Below are 24,628 nucleotides of genomic sequence, written 5' to 3'. Positions count from 1 at the left end.
AGTGTGCATCATAACTACCAGCAGGTTGGCCGGTCAGCCAGTCAGTCACTTAGGCTTTTATATATATATAGACTAGAGGCCCGGTGCACAAAAATTTGTGCACTCGGGGGGGAGGGGGGTCCCTCAGCCCGGCCTGTGCCCTCTCGCAGTCTGGGACCCCTCAGGAGATAACGACCTGCTGGCTTAGGCCTGCTCCCGGGTGGCAGAGGGCAGGCCCAGTCCCTAGGTGCAGCCCCTGGTCGGGCTCAGAGCAGGGCCGATTGGGGAGTTGGGGCGCCGCCCCCTGTCATGCACAGAGCAGGGCGGATCGGGAGGTTGCGATGCCACCCTAAGTCACACTCAGGGTAGGGCCGATTGGGGGGTTGGGGCACCATCCCCCCTCACACTCAAGGCAGAGTTGATGGGGAGTTTGTGGCACCACCCCCTGTCACGCACAGAGCAGGGCCAATCAGGGGGTTGGGGCACTGCCCCCTGTCACGCACAGAGCAGGACCCATCAGGGGGTTGGGGAGCTCCCCCCTGTCACTCACAGAGTAGGGCCGATAGGGGAGTTGGGGCATCGCCCCCTGTCACACACAGAGCAGGGTGGATCAGGGGGCTGGGGCGCCGCCCTCTATCACCCACAGAGCTGGGCCGATCAGGGGGTTGGGGCACCACCACTCTCACACTCAGGGCAGGGCCGATGGGGAAGTTATGGCTCTACCCCGTCACACACAGAGCAGGGCCCGTGGCGGGGGGGAGGGGGAGAGATTGGGGCGCTCCACCCTGTCACACACAGAGCAGGGCCGATCAGGGGGTTGGGGCTCCGCACCCTGTCACACACAGAGCGCAGGGCGATCAGGGGGTTGGGGAGCTCCCCCCTTTCAGGCACAGAGCAGGGCTGATCAGGGGGTTGGGGCACCTTCCCCTGTCACGAACAGAGCAGGGCGGATAGGGAGGTTGTGGCCCTGCCCCCTGTTACACACAGAGCCGCAGGGCAATCAGGGGGTTTGGGCACTGCCCCCTATCATGCTGATCCCAGTGCCGGGAGGCCTCTCGGCTCCGCTGATCCCAGTGCTGGGAGGCATATTACCCTTTTGCTATATAGGATAGAGGCCTGGTGCATGGGTAGGGGGTGGCTGGTTTGCCCTGAAGGGTGTCCTGGATCAGGGTGGGGGTCCCCACTGGGGTGCCTGGCCAGCCTGGGTGAGGGGATGATGGCTGTTTGCAGCTGGTCACACACCCTTCAGGGTGGGGGTCCCCACTGGGGTGCCTGGCCAGTCTGGGTGAGGGGCTGAGGGCTGTTTTCAGGCTGGCAGGTGACTGAAGCTCCCAACCGCTCCTTTTTTTCTTTTTTTTTATTCTGGGCCAGCTTTAGCTCTGGCTCTAGCTCTGAGGCCTCTGCTGCTGAAAGCAGGTATCTGGTTTGTTTGGGTTCTATAATCGAAACACTGTATCAACTCCAGCTCTGAGATCCCGGCTGGCTGAAAGCAGGTTTCTGGGGTTTTGTTTAGCTTCTATATTTGTAATAATGTTTCAAACTGCAAGCTCAGAGGCCGGCAAGGCAGGCAGGGAATGTTGGAGTCCTCCATCACTGAAGCAAGCAAGCCTCATGTTAGCTTCAAGCTGCCTGGCTGCTGGCCGCCATCTTGGCTGGCAGTTAATTTGCATATTGCCCTGATTAGCCAATGGAAAGGGTAGCGGTCATATGCTAATTACCATGTTTCTCTTTTATTAGATAGGATTGGTGATAGAATTGTTGTTGCTTGGTCAAATCCTGCTGCAGCTTGACCCTTTTCAGTGGGAACTTGGTGATTAATAATGCCCATAATTGCTTTTCCTCCTTCCCTCACAGCTGGTAGAAGTGATATATATCACAAAGAAACGTCCAACTGAGTTTTAAATATAGAAAGGAATTCGGGATGTAAGTCTATTGGGCTCTGCCTCCTTCCTGCACCATGAGGGGCCGAAGAGCCTCTCCCTTGTTAAGGAGAGGGCTCAGTCCTGGCACACAGAGCAGTCTTAGTAATACTTGTGATTGCTGTTCCAGTTCCGGGCTGACAGGAAAGCCTTCCTACAGCCTTAGGCTTTGGTAGAGGCTTTCCTCATTTGCAGCACTGGTCTAGGGGTGCAAGTTAATGAACCAATGAGCAGGATTTCCTCCCTTGCATCTTTTGCTGATAATTAGTTGATGCAGGGCTCGGGGATTCAAAATGTCTCTTTTAAGACAAAAAGCTGTTCCCATGCAGGGAATCAACCATAAGTGTTCAACAGGAGCTAAACTGACAGAGATTGTTTCCTGACTCAGTGCCTATGATGGAATTTAGTCAAATGGAGAAGCGCTGGGGAGGTGAGAAAGTGACAGTGGGCAGTGACCACGACTTTGATTTAGAAACTGATTTTTATATCACTTGAGATAATTCAGTAACTTTCCAAAAAGACAGAATGAATTTATATAATTAGGTTCCACAGACTAGTGAAATCCCTTTCTTATAACTTTATTCTTTTGCTCTGAATACTGGCTCTTTAGGAGAACTGTTGTACGAAAGGTGGGGAAGGAAGAGAGGAATCACACAGCTTCAAGCAACAGATTGCCTTGAACTTAAAAAAAGGCAAAGACTTAAAACTTCAAGTAACTCTTGCCAAGAGAATTCCACAAGATGCAGAGACTTACTGATTATAAAATGCATTAAGGGAATCAAAATATGCCACTTGACATAAGGATTATTTTGAACTGAAGGCAATTGAGACAAAGCAGACACAGGAGGTATGTTCTCCTATCTGACTAAAAGCAGGGCATAAATTTCCTTTTCATAAAGAAATATCCATTTGTAAAGGTACTCCCTCTCCTATATCAGGAAAGAAAAAGGACTCATCACTGGAGATGACACTAAGATGAGTCTGCATAAATAACCTGTAGATGAAAAGGGGGCCACATAGTAAACCTGAAAAGCTCAGGGAAGGCTTACATGGCAGGCCTTAGAAACTCAGACCAAAAGTAACCCTATGGAATGATCTTTTACCTCAAAACATAATATGAACTATAGCTCTAATCAAATTACTTTAAGTGATGAATTTTCTTATCAGAAATATATTTTTTAAGAAAGGAAACAGAAATTCTAATTGTTGGAAGTGACTTCCATCATTCAGATAACCCCCTCTTGAAAGAAAAGAAAAAGCAATCTTAGAACTTTTAGAAAACCAAGAAATATTATCACTAATTAGATGTTTAATATTGTTCATTCTAAGTAGCATATTAATGGTAGGTCAAATGTTTAATATAATACAGCTGTATTTAGTGTAGGCTTTATGGAACAACCTCTTGCATTAATATACCCGTATTTCCATTTAAAGAATAATGGCTAGAATTTATGTAATAATTCATATTTTATGAAGTATTTTAAAATATATAATCCCACTTGCTCACTCAATGTGCTCTAATCTGGACCACAATTTTTCCACATTCAATTACTGTAGAGGATTCAAAGTTAATATTACTATTGCTTTTATGATATTGTTATACAACCCCAATGTACAGCATTGTTCCCATTAAAAAACATTATATGATTTATAACAATCTGTCTAAAATGTCACTTTTAAGAATGCATTGCTGAAGAGCTGCCTCAAACAGATTGTCAAACTGCAGCAGGAAGGCCAGGGAGGGTTGGGGAGCAGGAGGTAGGGGGTAAGAGATCAACCAAAGGACTTGTATGCATGTGTATAAGCATAACCAATGGACATAGGACACTGGGGGATAGGGGAGGCTAGGGGACTGTCTAGGGCGGGGGGGGGGAATGGACACATATATAATACCCTTTGTAATACTTTAAGCAATAAAAAATAAATAAAAAAAATTCAGCAAGTAAAAATGTATATGGTGAAAGTAAAAAAAAAAAAAGAATGCATTGCTGAAAAAAAATAACTGCTTTCAAATGATTAGCTTTTTAAATTCTATAATCCTATTTATTTTAATTCACCTGGTAAAATAGTATTAATACACTTTAGTCTAAATTTCCTGATTTCCACTTTTTGCCTTCATTGCAATAAGGGAACTAGTTACTAGTGTTGGTTCTTTAGGACACTGTCAGTGAAAGAATGCCAAAACGGGTATTGGACAATATACAGGGATTCCTTAAAAACATGTCATCACATTCTCATACTTTAAATCCATATTACTTGGTTCCACGCTTTAAAGTTGAACACTCTTTAATTCCTCTTCAAAGCAGTTACAGAAGAGGCAAAGGTTGAATTATTCCCCTTGATGGTTGAGAGAGTGATTAATATCTCTTTGGCACAAGGATAATTTCACCCAGTGGTAGGGCAGTGATATGCTTCCTCATCGTTAATCGTCTGTTCTCTCTCAGTGCTAAGGCAAACTTCTTCAGTACACCGTGCTGTAAGTGAGCCAAGAAGGCACTGAATTAATTGCCTTTGCTCCAAGCACACTGGACAGTCTAGAAGCAGACAGAATCACATAACTCCAAAATGGATAAGTCAGACATCAGCCCACAGTAAAATGGCTGGAAGAGGCCTTGGTCTCAACTTATCTGTGGTCTTTTTTACCTCCCTATAACACACTTGTCATAATACATTTTTGTTCTTTGTGCCAAATAACACAACTACACAGCCAAGAGTGCTAATTATTCCAATTTACATGAGCTAAGGGATTGGAAGGTTTTTCCTAAAACCTTCAGACAATCATTGTACAGACTGCATCTCAATCCAAGCCTATCCATTCAATTCTACATCTTTCTAATTTTTATCTGTGAAACATAAAACAAACTTACCCTCTTTTTTCATCTGGTTATTCCCCTCCATAACACCCAGGTGATATCAATTGTGACCTAAATTGGAGAGGCAAGGAGACTCCTAGTAGTCATCCTACTGATTCAGGTCTGCAGACCTGAAGACTCACTCACTCATTTATTCAATAGATATTTATTAAATGCCTACAAGGCATTCTGCTAAATACTGTGAGAAAATAAAGATGATTCAGATCCAGGGCATATCCTGAAAGGATTTACTATCAGTACAGATAAAACATGCACAGAATAGCTACTATAATGCCAGGAGTGTACACAACTCATAGAGAAAAAGAGCCACCATAAGACAGGTAAAGACAAAGAGCTGTTGAGCGCTAGCTGATAGAATCTGAGAAAGTCTCATAAAGAAGGTGGCATGTGAGGATAAGTAGGGTTTGAACCTTGGAGAGGGAGGGAGGGTCATTTAAGCTCAGTGAAAGCCTGAGCAATAGTAACAGTGGGACAGAGCACCAGCGCATACAGCAACTCCTGACAGTTCAGTAAAGTACAAAGAATCCTACACTTGGAATCAAAGCCATGGGTCAAACCCCAAATTTGCTAGCTTTTAGTTCTGTAACCTCAGTCACTTAACTTCCCTGAGCTTTAGTTTGCTTCTGTAAAGTGGGATCAGTAAGTATTTTCACATTTGCATGCTGTTGTGCAAATAAAATAGGATAATGAAAAGTTAATGTGCACAATTATAATTAAACTCACATCCCTTTTTCTCAAGACTTCTCCCCATTTGGTCCACATTTCTGCCTCCTGATTTCTCCCCACAGTTTTCCTCACCTTGCCTGCAATACCCCATCCTTTCTCAACCGAAAAATAATAACAAGAATCTCATGAAATAGTTATCCCTGCTTCTTCTGAGGCTGAGTGTAGGCGGTATTGTTTTACTTTTGAAGATGGCTCCAGATTGACATCCTTGCTAAAACTACCCACACAATTTACACCCAGTGAGAAACAGCCTTCCAAATTCATTGGAGGACATTGGAGTTGATATTTTTGGCTCTTCTTCCAGTGCCATTTCACTGTGATAAATATGCAGATAAGACAACCTAATATGGGTCAAAGTCAAAGACACATATAGTTCCTCAAACTTTCTTCTGATAATCACATCAGAATTTCCTTGAACCCTAGGTTATAAATTATAAGTAATTATGTTTGTATGATGAAACTCCTTCTAATACAAGCCTATAATCATAGCAGAGCTGACAAATACAAACATAATAGTTACACTGTTGATTTTGATCATTTAAAATTACATATCAACTAGAGACCCGGTGCATGAATTTGTGCACCAGTGGGGCCCCTCAGACTGGCCTGTGGGATTGGGCTGAAACTGGCTCTCTGACATCCCCTGAGGGGTCCCGGATTGCAAGAGGGCACAGGCCAGGCCAAGGGACCCCTCTGGTCCACTATCAGGGCTGGGGAGGGACTCAGGAGGTTGGCCAGCCAGGGAGGGACGACAGGAGGGCTCCAGGGTGTGTCCAGCCCATCTCACTCAGTCCTGATTGGCTGGACTCCAGCAGCAAGCTAACCTACCAGTTGGAGCATCTTCCCTCTGGTGGTCAGTGCATGTCATAGCAAGTGGTTGAGCAGCCTTAGCATATCAGCATATTATGCTTTGATTGGTTGAACAGCCAACTGGACAACCGGACACTTAGCATATTAGGCTTTTATTATATAGGATAAAGAAATGTCTTCCTTTTGATCCCAGGTTAAAAAGCTAGATATATGGATTACAAATAATTTTTTTCATTGTTTATACTTTACAAATTTTTTATACTGAACATGTACTTTTTTATCTTTAAAAAATAATAATTAGATAAATATCTTAGGCCAGTGATGGTGAACCTATGACACTTGTGTCAGAGGTGACATGCGAACTCATTTTTTTGGTTGATTTTTCTTTGTTAAATGGTATTTAAATATATAAAATAAATATCAAAAATATAAATCTTTGTTTTACTATGGTTTCAAATAACAAAAAATTTCTATATGTGACACGGCACCAGAGTTAAGTTAGGGTTTTTCAAAATGCTGACATGCTGAGCTCAAAAGGTTCGCCATCACTGTCTTAGGCTCTCATTGATACCCAAGTTCTGGATGATTTTTCAGGGAGAAAAAAGAGACTAGCACAGTCAGCAGCATAGTTTTACTCAAGGCATTTGCTCTGTCTCCCTAGTCTTTCCTCCCACAAGGAGTATGTATGGCCTCCCCAAGTCTACTACTGAGGTCCTAGCCACCATCTCCCACCTGCAGGAGCTGCCGCTTATCAGAGAAAGCTCCTTTACCCACATCAAGACTCCAGTCAAGATGCCCACAGCCATCTCTCAGGCCATCAACTATAAATTAAATTTTTTTCCCCAATAGGCATTACATTCATAAATATTAAAATTCAAAAGTACAGACAGTATATAGTGAAATCTCCTCCTCACACCCTTGTTCCCCAGATGCCTAGCTCCCCTCCCTTGGTGAAACAAGTGTTTCCAGTTTCTCATGTAACCTCCTAGAGATAAATAATGGAAAATAATTGTTTAGATTTCCTAAATAATGAAAAATATTTCATTCAGAAAAATTAGAAAATACAAATGACCACTAAAAAGACAATAGAACCATCCCTCTGATGCTGTTAACATTTGGGTGTGTATCATTTTAGATTTCTCTGTCCTTAAATTAACACCCATGCATATCTAAGAAATTATAATGAAACAAAATAATTAAATTTAAAAATATTTCTCTGGGCTCAGAACCAAGATGGCGGCATAAGGTATATACCTGTACATGCCGCCCCCCACAACCACATTAAAACTACAACTAAAAGACAAAACGGCAGAACCACCGGAAAGCTGGCTGAGTGGAAGTTCTACAACTAGAAGGAAAGAAGAAAGCACATTGAGGCTGGGTAGGAGGTGCAGAGGCGCCAAGAGCAGAGGTACGAAGGTGCACGAACTGGACAGCAACTGGATGCGCGGTTCTTTTCAATCGGGAGATACAAGCTCCTGACTGCACTGAACTCGTTTCCAGTGAGACTCTAGGGACCCAGACTCCTATGGGGAGAAACTGGATTGGTTGGCATCGGGTCGGAAAGGAAAGCGAGGGTGGCTTTCTTGCAGAACTGCTCGCAGGGATCAGTGTTACTGTGGGGTCCCGGGACTCGGGGACACGAGGACACAGAGACCTAAAGACCTGGAAACAACTGACAGGCAGCCATCGCTGCTTGCTCTGCCCTGGTGATTCTCTGAGACCACGCCCCACCCAATTTACAACCCACCCAAGCTGTGCGCAGTGGTGCAAATGTCCTTTTGCAGCCTAACCTAACAAACTGCAGCTGGATCAGAGAGCTCCAAAATTTCCTAACCCCAAACAAAGAGGAGAAATCTGAAGCTCTTGTGGTAGCTCCTGCTGGGTGGACTCACACAGTGGTTGAATTTGCACCTCCTTGGAGATCCAGTGTACCCAGTGGTCAGATACCAGATTTCAACTCCTCACATCCATAAGTGACACACTCAAGAGGCAGACTCAGTGAGCACCAAAGCCCCACTGAAGCAAGTCCTGCCCCATAAAGGTGTCTCCAGCACAGCAGTTCTTCCACTATAGACACAGCGGGTCCTTGCAGTCAATTGACCTGAAGGTCATTTCCTCCCAGGGATATCAACAGCAATCAAGGCTTAATTACAACAAGACTGTGCACGCAGCCCACAAAGGGGTGCACCGAGAGTGTCCACCTTAGGTGATTGGGGAGGCTGAGCCACTGGACCCAATAGGACACCTACCATACAAAGCCACTCTATCAACACAGGGAAGCAGCCAAAATGCAGAGACAAAGACACATGTCACAAAAGCAAATTACTGAATTTAGAGTTCAAAACCACAGTTATAAGGTTACTCAAGAATCTTCTACAAACCTCCAAGGAACTTAGTGAGACCTTCAAAGATCTTAATGAGAATACCAAATAAAATGGGAAAGGACCAGTCAGAAATTAAGCATACACTGACTGAAATTAAAAATAATATACAGAGATCCAACAGAAGACTCAAGAATCAAGTCAAAGATTTGAAATACGAGGAAGCAAAAAACATCCATCTGGAAAAGCAAAAAGAAAAAAGAATCCAAAAATATGAAGATAGTGTAAGGAGCCTCTGGGACAACTTCAAACGTACCAACATCCGAATTATCAGGGTGCCAGAAGAAGAGAAAGAGCAAGATACTGAAAGCCTATTAGAAGAAATCATGACAGAAAACTTCCCCTACCTGATGAAAGAAATAGACTTACAAGTCCAGGAAGCGCAGAGAACCCCAAACAAAAGGAATCCAAAGAGGACCACACCAAGACACATCATAATTAAAATGCCAAGGGCTAAAGACAAAGAGAGAATCTTAAAAGCAGCAAGAGAAAAACAGTTACCTACAAGGGAGTACCCATATGACTGTCTGTCAGCTGATTTCTCAACAGAAACCATGCAGGCCAGAAGGGAGTGGCAAGAAATATTCAAAGTGATGAATAGCAAGGACCTACAACCAAGATTACTCTACCCAGCAAAGCTATCATTCAGAATTGAAAGGTCAGATAAAGAGCTTCACAGATAAGAAAAAGCTAAAGGAGTTCACCACCACCAAACCAGGATTATATGAAATGCTGAAGGGTATTTTTTAAGAAGAGAAAGAAGAAAAAGGTAAAGCTAAAAATTATGAACAACAAGGGGACAACAAATACATATCTATCAACAAGTGAATCTAAAAATTAAGTCAGAATAAACTGGTGAATATAATAGAAGCAGGGGCATAGAAAGGAAGTGGACTGACAATTCTTGGGGAGAAGGAGGTGTGGGGGTGCAGGAAGAGACTGGACAAAAATCTTACACCTATGGATGAAGACAGTGACGGGGGGTAAGGGCATGGGGTGGGGTGGGAACCAGGTGGAGGGGAGCTATGGGGGGAAAAAAGAGGAACATCTGTAATAATCTGAACAATAAAGATTTATTAATTAAAAAAATTAAAAAATGGATTATCATGTCACGATAGCGAGCACCATTAACTGTTATTGCCTGAGCAGCCACATTTCTGTAATGGAAAATTTCAACAAAAGAGTGTGTATGTGCCAGCAAAGCTATGGAGGCCATTTACTCGATATGCTATTCCATACATAACCCTATACTGTATACTTTATGAATCAATTAAAAATTTACAATTTTTAATTATAAACCTGTGTTTTCTATCAAAATTACCTCTTGCGTGAATTTTGGGACACCCTTTAATTAAGAACTCATTAAATACTTTTTGGATGCAGGAACTAAATTCACTTTAAAATAGCTACCATTTCCTAATACCCACTGGCTGTTCAAGACTCTCCCTGTACCCCTTTTTCTTACCCCTTCCCCAAGGATGAAGTAAAATTTTTTTAAACCAATGAGCTCAAACACAAAGTTGAAGAGAATGACTGCAAGTGCTTTCTTTACAAACTACTTTAACTAAAAAGATCGACAATCACTCATATATAATCCAGTTACCATTTCTTGAGGGCCTACTGAGTGCTGTATCAGGTACACTATTTAAATGATCTCTTATACTATTCTTTGAGGTAAATGATTTATTATCCAGTTATAGACAGTAGCTAATGACTTTTCACATCTATGGAGTGCATACTATGTTTCACGCACTGTTCTACGCATTACCATGTTTTTTCATTCAACAAAATATTTATTTAGTATCTACTATGTGCCAGGTGCTATAGAGCAGTGATCAACAGACAAAATCTCTGGTTTTATGGAGTTTACATTGGGAAAGGTGAACAGTTATAAAAAATAAACAAGGAAACTAAAGTAAATGAGATCATGAAAGGTACCTAAATGAAAAAAATAAAGCAGGCAATGGTGATATGAAGTTCTTATTAATCCTCACAGCAATTGTATGCAGTAGAAACAGTTATCTTTTTACGTCTAAAATAGCTTGAAAGAGAGGGCTCAGTAACTTGACCAGGTTTTATGGAACTAAATATGGATGCACCAAGGGAGTCTGTAGAGGCTTTACAGCCCCCTCCCCATAGAATGTCTATCAGCACCCCACCCCAAGCTTTGAAATGAGTAACTGGTGTTTTCTCCATCTTATGTTAAAAGCTCAGGAGAGCAGCCTCAAAACCCCAACACCTACCAAAGCTCTACAAGGGAACCATATGATTATCCCAGCTACTGCACTGTGCAAGTTCTGCAACTGCTACAATAGATGAAGAACAAAGCTGGTGTGGGATTTGTCGATAACAAAAAAAGAGAGACTTATCACTCATCCTAAAAACAACTCCAGGAGACAGGTATTATCCCAATAGGGACACCAAGGTGTGTGTGTTTTTTTGGGGGGGAGGGGGGGCGTGCCTTTGATCATATTTTTATTCAAAATTAGCTGTCCAAAGTGATTTGACCGTTATGGAATAAACAAATTTAAGTTTATGCCACAGGCTTCTTTTCTTCTGTGGTGGGTTTCTTTTCTGCAGGCTTCTTCTCAGCTGCTGGTTTCTTGGTGGCTGCAGCCTTTTTCTCCACCAAAGGCTTCTTCTGCTTCTTTAACGCCAACAGCTTTCTTTCCTTTCTTCCCTACCACAGGCTTCTTGCCTGGAACCCCCTTCTCATCTGATTTGGCTTCCAGTGCTGCTGCTGCTTTATCCACCCGAAGCTTGTGGTTCTTGGCCTGGCAAAGAATGGTGTTCCGACGCATAGGCTTTGCACATGGGTTTAGCTTCATTATGATTCTCAGGCTTTTCAGTGGATTCTTCTTCAGGACTTTGCAGTGAATCTTCTTGTGTGGAGCTCAGAGGGCTCTTTGGATCTCTGGGCTTTTCAAGATTCTGCTAAGGTCTGTATTAAGCATCTTGTGCATGGGAAGGCTGTAGTTACTCTTGAGGGAGGCAGCTCCACACCAAGTGCCATACAGCTCATCTAACTTGCAAAAAGAACTTTCAGTTCAAATGCAGAAACAGCCCACATGCCCTCCAGGCGCAAGTTTCGAAATGTTCAGTTTGCTTACATTAAGCAGAGTAATTCCAGGGATGTTTCTGAAGGCTTTGATGACACTATTATCCTCATTATAGATGATGCCAGGTCCCCTGCGCTGGATACGACGGTTTCTCATTTTGCCCTTGCCAGCCCTCATTCGCTAAGAGGCTGCCTGTCTCCAGCAAAGTCTCTTGAGAGAAAGCAAAGGTGTGTATTGAAAGAAGGTATTTTGGGATCATTTCTAAGGAAAAATACACACAAAAGGACTCTTCTCACACACACCAAAACCAACCAAACAAATAAAAACAGTCTCAAAGCATCAATATGAAATATTTGGCTGAAAGGAGAGGTGTCTTGAGTCTTAAGTACTTTTCCATTCCCTGAACAACTAATTGAGCTCCCCACCTCTCCCCCCTTATGATTAATAGAGCTTCATGAGCTGTTCAGTCTCCAGGCCATTTTGCTTTAGGAAGCTTTGATTTGAAAAATGAGACAAGTAGTTTCAGTGCTGTCATCATTAGGGGATAAAAAGAAATCTATTTAAATGGTTTTTAAATATTCACAAGAAGAGCCGGAGGGTCTTGGCCATGTTCCTCTCCTCTGTCCCTCTTGCCCAGATAACCTATTGCATCAGAATAATGAACACAAACTGTGACTCTGTCAGCAGATGCTGAAGACAGTCACAGGAGTGTGGCCAATGTTGGCCTGAGCTCTTGTCCCTCAAGAACTTGGGTCTTTAAGGATGTGGTTCAATAAAGGATCTTTGACATGGCTTCTCTCAAGCAGGATGCAAGACAAGATGGCTGGGGAAATAACAATCTGTTGTTTTTTTTATTAAAAAGCTTTTAAAATTAGTTCCATGTAATTGGAACTTTTTAGCATCCAAGAAGATCAGAACCAAATCTGGGCCAGCTGTAATTACTGAAGAAAAATAAGCCTTTAAAAGGGTGTATAAATTGGTAGAACCTGTTTAGATGCATTCTGTCAAATGCATCAAAATTTAAAATGTGGATTCCCTTTAGTGATTCCACTTCTAGGGCACTTTTAGAACAAATGGAAAGATATACTAGTATATACAAGAATATTTGCAAACACATTTTGTAATTTGAAAAACAACAACATAAACGTACATCTATAGAGGGATGGTTAATGAGTTATAATTTATCTGTACTAAAGTATATATTATGCAGTGAATAAAAAGGATAAGATCACCTGGCCAGTGTTGCTCAATGGTTAAGCATCCACCCATGAACCAAGAGGTCCCTGGTTCAATTCCTGCTCAGGACACATACCTGGGCTGTAGGCTCAATCCCCATAGGGTGTGTGCAGGGGGCAGCTGATCAGGAATGTTTCTCTCTCATCAATGTTTCTCTCTCTCTATTCCTCTCCCTTTCTCTCTCTCTAAAAATCAATAAAAGCATATATTTTTTAAAGGTTAATATATATGTGGTTCAACAAGGAAAAAGGTCCACAACATATTAATATACACGAAGAAAAAAGTAGGATATAAGGCAGTATATATGGTATGAACTCATTTACATAAAATATACACTCTGATGGCACTGCGCAGCTGTTGCTCAGCAAGTTCCCTGCCACAGAGTTCCCTCCTTCCTATCGTGCTTTTCCCCTTCCCCTTCCTGCACTACAGACCAGGCAGCACCCAGAAGGGCCAACTAAAGAACCTAAGAGATCTGAGCTCTTAATTCTCAGTCCTTCAGTGACCAAGGCCCTGTTACCAGAGAAAGAGGGAACACCCATGCTTGGGAAAGGCTGTCTAAATTTACCATCTAACTCCAGCCACGTTCAGAGATATATCCTATATAATAAAGAGCTAATATGCAAATGATCATCATGCCCTCGCACCCTCATGCCCTCACACCAGGGCTGGGGAACCTAGTGCCGGGGCCAAGGGACCTGAGGCTGCATCCCCCACCCTGACACCAGGGCCAGGGACATGAGGCCGGGCCGGGGGACCTGAGGCTGCGCCCTCCACCCAGCGGGGCTTGATTGGGGACCTAAGGCTACGCCCCCCGCCCAGCACTGGGCCAGAGGACCTGAGGCTGTGCCCCCCTCCTACCCTGTGGGGCTTGACAACGTTGGGGCCAGCTGGGTCTGGGTCTCATGCGATTGTGAGGCCCGTGCAGGTGGGTGGGGACTTGACTCTGGGTCCCGTGGCGTGCCCCAGACTCTGATAGGGGGAGATTTTCATATACATTTTACTAATTTTCTTTCATCTCTGACACTTCTATTATAGAGAAAGGGCAAATAGCAATATTAAAATACAGTGGGGCCTTGACTTACAAGTGTCCCGACTAATGAGTTTTTTGAGATGCCAGCTGTCTCTCAGCCGATTTTTTGAATTGAGTTGATAGAGTAATTTGAGTTAACGAGCTCCTTAATGAGCTCGGTCTCAGAACAAATTAAACTCGTAAGTCAAGGCCCCACTGTACTTCCTTTAATTAATTCCCTTTTAATGTGCACAAATTCATGCACTGGGCCACTAGTTTGTATATAAAGATGGCCATAGTGCAATCTAACCTTGTGAAAAGGTGATTTGTTGAAAGATGAGTGCTGGGCTGCAGAGCAACTGCTTTTCCCATCATAAACATCTTCAATCTTTAAAAAAATATTTAAAGACCAGAATGATCCACACCAAATCCTAGCAGCCATTTGATCTTGGGATTAGGGAGGCTGGGGTCTGGGGAGAGTAACCTGTCACTCTTTACTGTATGTAGTTCTCCATTAGTTGAATTTTCACAAGCAAATGATATTTTATATTTTTTAAATGATACTTTTAAGTTTATTCACTCTTAGAAAGAGAAAAATTAAGCAAATCAAATACAGACACGCTAGCAAATGGAGCTTTAAGCATATTGTGGTTTGTTTCAGCCATTTTAACTGAATACAATTTGAATTATGAAAATGTTGCTTTATTTCTCAATACACATTTGATCTCAAACTTTTTAATTCAATAAATGTATACTTTGTTTTCAACTTTATCAATGCAACCTTAGTTTTATTTTCTGATCCAGGAATTTCCTTACAAATCTGTATACCTGCCTGCTAGGTACTTCCACCTGGATGTTCCAATGTAGTTTAAACTGACATGTCTAAAACCAAGTCCATCATCTTCACCAAATATCCTACTTTTCCTAAGGATATTCTCTTCCACCCATCACCCAGATTTAAAACTCCAACACTTGTTGAGTAGTCCTCTGTCTTGTTTCCTCAATAAATTAATGGCCAGACACTTCTTGTGTTTATCTGTGGTATATCTGACATCATTTCCTTCTTTGCCATTCCCAAAGCCAATCCTTAAATGTAGGCCTCCCATCTCAATGTCACCTTGTATATTTATTACAATACTAGAGGCCTAGTGCACGAAATTTGTGGATGGGTAGGGTTCCTAGCAGCTGTCAGCCGAGGTCTCCCTTCCCCCAGCTGCCAGCTGGGCCTCCCTTCGCACCGCCTTGGCCTGGCACCACCCATTCACCTGCTCCACCATCCCACTGCAGCCCCACTCTTGTCAGGGCCCATCAGGGCTGGCAGCACCTCCACTGCCGTCTGCTGCCAGTGCTGTGTCGCCAACACCCACCATGTTCCATGCTGCCCCTGGTGGTCAGCGCACATCTAACTCCCGGTTGGTCAAACTCCCACAGGGAGGGACAATTTGCATATTAGCCTTTTATTATATAGGATCTATAAGGATCTATAATATTGTGTAAATCTCTGCACCTCATTCCCCCCTCAACTGCAATCCCTAATAGACTATAAGCTCCTCAAAAGGATTCATGTTCTAGTCATCCCAGCACCCAGCATCATACCTACAATACAGTGGGTGCTAGAGTAATATTTTTTCAGTGAACAGATATATGGAAAGAAGCAGTTGGTCTTTATTTCTAGCAGATTCTCCTTTTCCCATTTCTATATCACCTACCTATATTCTTCAATAGTTTTCCCTAGTTGATAATTTAATGTATCATCATCATTGGTAATTTGCCACTTTTCAGATAAGAGCATATCCTTTCAAATTCAATCATAAATGGAATTTTAAAAGCTTTATTTGATATATTCAGTGCTTTTCAAAGAAAATTTGAAAAATTCAAAGGTATAGAACCTGGAAAACTCCAATTTAAATTTCTATTGAGACTCTTACAAAACAGTAGAAATGAGCATTTATGAAACATTAGAGTGTTAAAGACCAATTCTCTTAATAGTCAATTCTTAAAAATTATTTTATAAGGGGAAGGAATACACATTAAGAATGGAATCATGTAATTTACAAATTATTTCTAAATAGCTCTCTAACTATGATGTTCAGCTTATTAGGAGTTGTTAATATTCTATTACTCAGAGGCCATTAGCACATTCTGCTAGCAGTATAGATCACATAATATCAAGTGACAAGGGAAGGACATGAAGTGTCCCAATTATTATTTCTTTTAAAAAGAGCTGTCGTGACCTTCTTCCCAGAGTGTGAACTATATTTTATAAAGTCTGAAAATGCTACAACCCTTCTCCATTAAATGGAAACCATCAGGAGAGGGGAAGATTACCTAAATTGAATAATAGCTAACATTTATTATCTATACTCACTATATGCCAGGCACAGTTCTAAGGGTTTTACAATAATTCACTAAATCCTCGCAAAAACTTTGAGATAGGTACTGTAATTATCCCCATTTTACATATAAGGAGACCAAGTCCCCACTGAGGTTTTAAGTAACATGACTAAGGTTACATAGCTTCTAAAAAGGGAGCCAGGTGTGGCAGTCATGGAGAATCCTTCACAGAAGAATTTGTCCTTCCTTGCTGCAGGGAGTGCCATCAGCAACAGCCTCAAGCAGTCAGCTCCTTCTGAGTTTTCCTCAATTGTATAAAGCAGCTCTCCCAAGAATATACCTTTCCCAGCCAAACCCAATCATTGATTCTCATTGAGGTTTAAAGTCTAGCCTTTTGGGATCTCTGGGGGATAGTTGTAATGGGTCTTATACATTCCAGGGCTCCCCCTGGGGTGGGCTGAGGTTTTGCTGGACCAGCATTGCAATTCCACTCTCCCTCTGCCCAAGCCTGCTTCCTCCTTCTGTCCATGGGAGTCAATCCCTATAAATACCCTACATGCCAAACTCCGTTCAAAGATCCATTTTTGGAAAATGGAGATCAGGTAAAGAGCAACTGTCTTAAAAGAGTAGATGATGTTCCAACTTTAGAGCCTTCAGAAAGGGAATATGGCCATGTGCCTTGCATAGCTCCTGAGAAGCTTAGCACTTGAAAGCAAGAGAAGGGGTAAGGCTAAAAAACTGGTAGACATCTTAAAAACCTATACTGATTGGTTGATCACCAGTCTCCTCCACTGCACTGACAATTCAGTGATTATCTTTCCCCCATGGAAAACAGGATTATTATTTTCTGGAGACACTGAGCCAAAGAAGCTCTAATCTTGGGTATACCAGATACAATGCTATGACAGAAAAAAAAAAAAAACAGGGTTGGAGGGAAGGCAGATAATAAAAGCCCTCATTCTCACCCACTCCCAGAGTACCTACAGACTAGTGTATGTATACACACACACTCTGAAGAGAAAGAGATTGCAGTATTCTTTTTTTAATACATGTTTTTTATTGATTTCAGAGAGAGGAAGGGAGAGGGAGAGAGAGCTAGAAACATCAATGATAAGAGAATCATTGATCGGCTGCTTCCTGTATGCCCCCTACTAGGGGGATCAAGCCCGAAACCCAGGCCTGTGTCCTGAACGGGAATCTAACCGTGATGTCCTGGTTCATGGGTCCACACTCAATCACTGAGCCAGGCTGCAGTATTCTTTTATAGGAAACTGAAGGTCCTCTCACAAAATACTTGAACACACTGGTATTTGGAGGTCACTTTCCAAATGAAACATATCAGTTGACAAATCCTTCACAAACACACTTTGGTCAATATTTCATTGCCTCCCTTTTAAGTAAAAATGAACAATCCAAAACACTTAAGGGAAATTTCCAACATGAAAGAAAAACAAACAAAGGGGAAAAGAAGACTAGAGAAAACATAGCAACATAGGAAAATGAAACAAATGCTTTTAAAATCATTTTCAAAACAATAAGAAAACCCATCACATTCATAAAGCAAAACTGAATTTCTAAAAAAAAAAAAAAAAGGGAAGCATGAGAGAATAAAAAAGTAGACTTGGAAGTTAATGTTATAACCAAGTGGAAATTTTCATTGAAATGTCAAAAGAAGAAAATCTCCAAAAATAAAAATGGGACCAAAAGAGAATGAGTTGGAAATAAAGACTAAAAAATAAGAAACAGAGGATCAGTTCACAACGAATAGATGTTCCCCAAAAAGAAAATGATGAAAAGGAAATTATCAAAGCAAGAATATAAGAAAAATTTCCCTTACTGGATATAAATTTACCAGAGAGTATGTAGCACAGTGAATTTTTAAATTCTATACTATAACTCATCATGAAATTTCAGAACATCAAGAATAGATCAAAGTTCCATACATAGTCATATTCAAAAGAATAAAATCATCAAAATGTCATTATATCCTCAATATCAACACTGGATTCTAAAGGAAAATGGGGAGGGGGGAGAAGTGCCTTCAGAGTTCTGAGAGGCAATGTTTCTGATCCCCATGCCAGAAGCAAAGAGAGAGAGCCCTAAGGATTTAGTATCACCAATGAAATGTTACTGGGTTAAAGTGGCACAGTTCATTTCTGCTCATAGCTTACTGACCAACACCACAAAAAGGCCAGGAATGGCAATCTGTACCATGTGATCAGAAAGGAGCAAAAACTGAAAATAGTTTATGAATTGTACTAGTCAGTCATATAGTGATGGAGATGGTCTAAGCCAGTGGTTCCCAAACTTGGCTATGCATCTAAATCACTTGGAGAGTTCTGGTTTTAATATAAATTTCCAAACCCCACCTCATATCTATAAAATTGAAATATCCAGAGCAAAGGCTGGTAACACCATTGCAGCCAGCCTGAGACCAACCTAAAGCTGTATACCTGCAAATCACAACACTAGAATACCTCAGGATTCCTTTCAAAGAAAGTATGCTATAATGCAGGGTACAGATTTTGGTGGACCAAGTTGTTTTGCATATGTAAATTTTACTTTATTAACAAAACTTTAAATGTTTTGGTTTCTTTTATTAAATCTTCCTAAGACTTTTTATGTCTTCACTAGTAGCCCTGTGCACGAATCCGTGGGCCAGTAGCTTGGTGCCACCCTCCTGTAGCTCTCTGCCCACTGCCCTGCCCTCATGTAGCTCCCCTCCACCCCCACCCCCACACCCCGCACTCATAGCTTACTGCCCTGCCTCTCCTGTAGCTCCCTCTGCCCCCTTCCCCCTCCCCCCTCATAGCTTGCTGCCCTGCCCCCTCCTGTAGCTCTCCACACCTGCCCACTTGTACCTCACTGGCCCACCCTCCTGCTGATCCATGATCTGGTCGTGATGCACTTGGTCATTACGCCTCAGGGTGTAATGGATAATTAGCATATTCCTCTCTTATTATATAGGATAACTTACACAGAGTAAACCATTCCTTGTTGACCCTGAGTGATCATTCAGTTGGCCAAAAATTCCTACCTTTACTCCAGCACTTCCCTAATGGTATTTCGATGCCAGAATTAAGATAGATCTTAAATGATGAGCCAATAACAACAAGAGGTGAAAGTTAATAAATACAACTACAAATTTCTACATCCATATTACAAAAATAAACCATACAAGTATAATTGGGAAGACATATCCTAATAAGAGCACATACATGTATTTTAAAAACCAAGAGTTTTTCTGATTGTTAACAGCATGATGTTCTTGTCAAAAAAACTAATGAGATCTTGGCACATTCTCAGAAGCAAAGTCTCCAAAATAAAGGAAGTTCTACTCTGCTCCATGCATGTGGGTTAGTACCTACAGTCATATATTTGGCTCCAGATAAAGTTCTTTAAAGGGCCCATTAATACATTAGAACCAATCTATTATAGTATTAAGAACATGGAATTCAGAATTCAAAAGATGGGAACTGGAATATCAGCTCCAGCAACTCATGCATGTTAGTTTACCACTTTGGGCTTAGTTTCCTTTCTGCCAAATGCTGATATTAATAATGAATATATCATGGGATTTTTATGAGAATCAAGTGAGAAAATACCTAGTAATATTTACTGTACTCTAAAGGTAAAATACTAGCCCTAACTGGTTTGGCTCAGTTGATAGAGTGTCGGCCTGCAGACCAAAGGGTTCCAAGTTTGGTTCTGGTCAAGGGCACATACCTTGTGTGAAGGAGGCAACCAATTGATGTGTTTCTCTCACATTAATATTTCTCTCTGCCTTTCCCTCTCTCTTCCATTCTCTAAAAATCAATGGAAAAATAACCTCAGGTGAGGATAAAAAATAAAATAAAATTAAGTTACTAAGCACAATGCTTATAAAAGATAAGATTCTCAAAAAATAGTTGAAACATTTTTAACTATAAGGAATTACACAGGGCAATCAATTTTCTTTAAGTTAACTTCATATGAAAATTATTCCTAGAACTGGGAAGATTTAGCTAGGAGAATGGTCATCTTGAAAAGAACATTGGGGTTGCTATGTTCAAATATTTGAAGGTTGTAACAAATAAAAGAACTAGAACCAATAAGTCCAAGTTATAGGGAGACAAATGGCTTTTAACTCAACACGGGAAGAACTGTTCAATGAACAGTTGAAAAGTTAAGCTGCTGCTACATGAAGTGGTGAGTTTCACAGCAGTGAGAAGTTCTATAACTACCTTCAGAATTTATAAGTCTATGTAAATCCCCTAGTGCTCTTCTATTGTGTGGAGGCTCTCTCTGGACATCTCATCAACTTACCAGTCACTTCAAGGTTGCAAAAATCAAAAACCAAAATCCTGTATTTCCAAGTCCCAGGATCATTTCAGCTTTGAACCCTTGCCCTATGTTTCCTGTGCCAATTGCCCTCCTCTCATCTCACAAAACTGAAATAACCAAAGATATTCCTCATTTGAGGGAAAATAAGATGATCACCTCCTTCAATGTCTAGCCCAAACAAAGCCCAATTTCCTTCCAGATGAATTTCATCCCATTCTGCACAAACCTTCAGCTGCTGACTCAGAGGCACTTAAATAATCCATTGGAAGCCTATCATTTCTGCTGTTGTCAACATATTATACTTTCATTTATCCAGAGAGTAGAGCAGGAATAAGAAAATAGAAGTTTTATTTATCAATTTTTAGTTCAACAAAAGAAAAAAATTTTAAACAATTACTACTGTCCAGTAATAAAGTGACTGTCTTTAGGGATTGTGATGGCCCTATCAGTCAAAGTGCTAGAACTGAGGCTAGGTAGATACGGGGGTGGGGTGGGGAGTTCAAACTAGATTATTTTTAAAGTCCATTTCAAACATAAGAATCTATATTTCTAAGTATATAATGTGTGCTGATTTCAAATGGAGTAAAGGAAGAAAAATCACCTGCACATACAAATAAATGAATCAAGTTGAAATGACACACCTGCATTTGCTATAAACACTTTAACTTTCAAAATAAAACAAAAACTTCCATTTCAAATACCTTTTTTGCTATTTTCTTCACCAAAGGTTAGTGTTTTCTAGTGATAATGCTTACAGTACATTATAAAGACATAGGAGTTTTCTAAGAATATACATATAAATAACAAAAAACTTAGTCTACAAAACTTGAAGTGATACTCCAGGGTGGCAATTACATAAGATCCTCTTAAAACGTGTAACAAGGCTTGAACTTGGTTACTGATTCTCCTTTCAAATTATGAAAAATCAATCACCCAGCAGGGTATGAAATTAAATGCATAGAACATGTGAACACAAAAATATATATAGAAAAGAAGCTACCACCAGATCATCCCAAAGCTGTTTCTATAGTTAAACTCTGTCTTTCTGACTCTTGCAAGGAGCAATGTGTTCCATTGAACAATTTCATTCTTTTAGCGAAGATGAATGTGGAGGCTTTTGACACACTTCCTTCATATTGCTAAGAGTATACACCTCCTCGGGAGAATATTCATTCTCTTTCTTAACAAAGAGCATGACAGTCTCAACCCTCGGCATTTCCTCTTTAATAAATAGGGAACTTGTACATGGGCTGAAAAACATCATTAAACACATTTCCTTTAGTCATGCAGTAATTTAGTTGCCATGGTAATCTTTGGTAACTTGAAAAGTACTTTGGAGTGTTCATTTCTAATGCTTGTTTTTAAAAATCCTAGAACTTTTTAAAGTCCTAGAGGATAAAGAGTCTGAAAATGCTTTTTTTCTTCAATTTCAAACCATGGACTCATTAAATAGAGCACAGCTATTCACAATATGACAGCCATTACACCTCTGACAATGATCACTTCATCATTTCCCACCTCAAGACATTCTTAGAGACTATCCATATCTTCCCAACTGAATGAAAAGCATTTAACTCAGGTCTCCGTGGCAGTGAAGAGAATTAATTCATGAAATAAGCACTTTCCCATAATAGCCTCCAAAGCTCACAGTTGAGCACTGCCATTTTGGCCTTCCATCAATAATAATAGGGTGACAAAGTACATTTGAAGCAGTTTAACAAAGAAGCATCAGATAACTTGGGACTTGAACACATCCAGGCTTTACCCAAGGAAACACTGTCGGACAGAAGGCTCTGATAATTCACAGCTCTAACCCACTCTGTTCATCAACCATGTCAGGGCTCAAAAGGTTTCAGGAAACACTGTCTGGAAGACTTTTTTTTTTTGGCTAATAACTACATTTGAAAACTGACCTTTAATCTTTATTTCATATTAACATCCTATCATTAGCCAAGGATAATACATGAGCATTTTTCAAATATGATTTCATGGACTGAAGATGTTCTAAAGACTTTTCATTCAAAGAAAGACACTGTTATTATTTTTACCAGACTCTGACTATATCCTGGGTTTAATAAAAGAACTTAAGTAAAATTAATGGTTTTAGTAGAGTTAAATAAGCAGTCACTCACAATTCTTTTCTGTGGGGCTCCCCTGGTCACATTAGAATAGAGTAACAATCATGAAGTATAGCAGTGCAGGCTAAGTGATAAAAGGAGTAGTGATCTGGAAGACAAGAGTCTGCTTTGATCTTAAGCAAACTTATTTACTACCCCTAAGTCCGTTGTCTCATCTGTAATCTATGAGCTAAATAGGAAAGCATGTGGCTCCAGTCATGTGTAGCTGGAACACAGAGAGAGAAGTAAAGCACATAGAAGAAAAGATGAGGTTTGGCCTGGTAGGCAGGGGCCAGGCCATAGCTTGTAAGTCTTCTCAGATAATCTGATATTTACCCTAAGAGCAGTAGGCTATAACACAGTAAAGGATTTAAGCAAGGGGTAAAGTTATCAGTGATGTATTTTGGAAAGCTAACTGTGGAGTTTGGATTGGAGATCAGAGCAGAGACATGGAAACCAGTCAGTAAGCTACTACCTCAATAGCCCAGGTGATTGATGGTGAGTGCTTAGAGTATGGCAATGAAGATGAAAATAAGGGGACGAACTTGAGAGATACTTAGGAGGTAAAACCAACAGGATTTTATGATAGAGGGTAGGGAGAAATACTTGTCAAGAATGGCTTGGGGGAAACACTTTGTAAAATATATGATTGGCTAACCACTATGCTTATAATTAAAACTAATACAAAATAATATTGATTGTAAACTGTAATTTAAAATTTTTAAAAATTAAAAAATTGTATTGGAATTTACTGAATTAACAAATAGAGAGAAAAAAGGTATGGCTCAAAAGTTGATGGTTCGTGCATCAGCATATGGAATTCAATTGAAGCCATGGTACCGAGCAAGTACAGAGTTAAGAAAGAAGAGGCCCTGGAGCCAGAATCTCAGAATCTCCAACAATTTGACTTCAGAGTATAGAAGTACGAATTATGAATAAGATTGGGAAGGGAGAAGCCACGTAAACTGAGTGGAAAACCAGAATTCACCATTTCAGGAGACAAGAGAAAAGTGTTTTGTTTTGTTTTTGGAGGGACTGGTCAATATTGATTTTAGTGACGGGAGGTCACTGATGATCTTAGTGAAACTCTGATGAGCTCAGAAGCAAGATGACAAAGAAGGGTCTAAGTCTTTAAAACTTTATTTATATATAACAATTTATCCCAAAAGAGTTTTAGATAAAGGGGAATCACAAAAAGAATACTTGAATGAGTCATACTTAAAAAGAAAAAAAATTGGATTTTGAGCAGCATTCTTCTGTTAAAGATCCAAACTACTCTGTAAATAAAGCTATCGTGCATTTGTGCACCACCAGGCACAGTACCCCTCAGTGGAGAATTTATATTCCATTTGAGTATAGGACAAGCCTTCATGAATCATAGTCCCAATAAACCCTAGAGCAGTGGTTCTCAACTTTGGCTGCACATTAGAATCACCTGGGAATCTTTTTAAAATCCTGATTTCTGGGCCTCATCCTCCGGAAATTCTGTTTGTTGAGAACCACTGCTCTAGAGGCTTACTATGTCAGGCTCTCAAAGTCTGGGTGAGGAAACCACTGAATACATGAAACTGCCTTATTGTAAGGAATTTTTGCACTGTCACAGATGTTTGTAGAGCATATTCTATGTCCAAAAGACTATGCTGAGTGCTAAAGCACAAAGAAAAGGTCTGTAGGTCAGTTTAAACCTATGAAGGGACTAACCTGGGGGGCTTTCCTGGGTATGACTATACAATTACTCCCTCCCAATTCATAATATGGAGCGAATAGCAGAGGATTCTGTTTTATTGGAGGCATTGAATTTTGGTTCAATCAGCTCCTTGAATAGTATGAAATGATACTGGAGATAACAGCACTTT

The 24,628-nt window shown here is 40.8% G+C and overlaps 1 pseudogene; it reads right to left on the bottom strand.

The window, feature by feature from the left end:
• Positions 1-11,149: 11,149 nt before the first annotated feature.
• The window catches only part of LOC132220120 (large ribosomal subunit protein uL4-like), a 41,770-nt pseudogene continuing 28,291 nt past the window's right edge, over positions 11,150-24,628 (bottom strand).

This window comes from Myotis daubentonii, chromosome 17 (assembly GCF_963259705.1).
Source record: "Myotis daubentonii chromosome 17, mMyoDau2.1, whole genome shotgun sequence".
Lineage (NCBI taxonomy): Eukaryota > Metazoa > Chordata > Mammalia > Chiroptera > Vespertilionidae > Myotis > Myotis daubentonii.
This window is presented reverse-complemented; position numbering and strand designations above follow the sequence as displayed.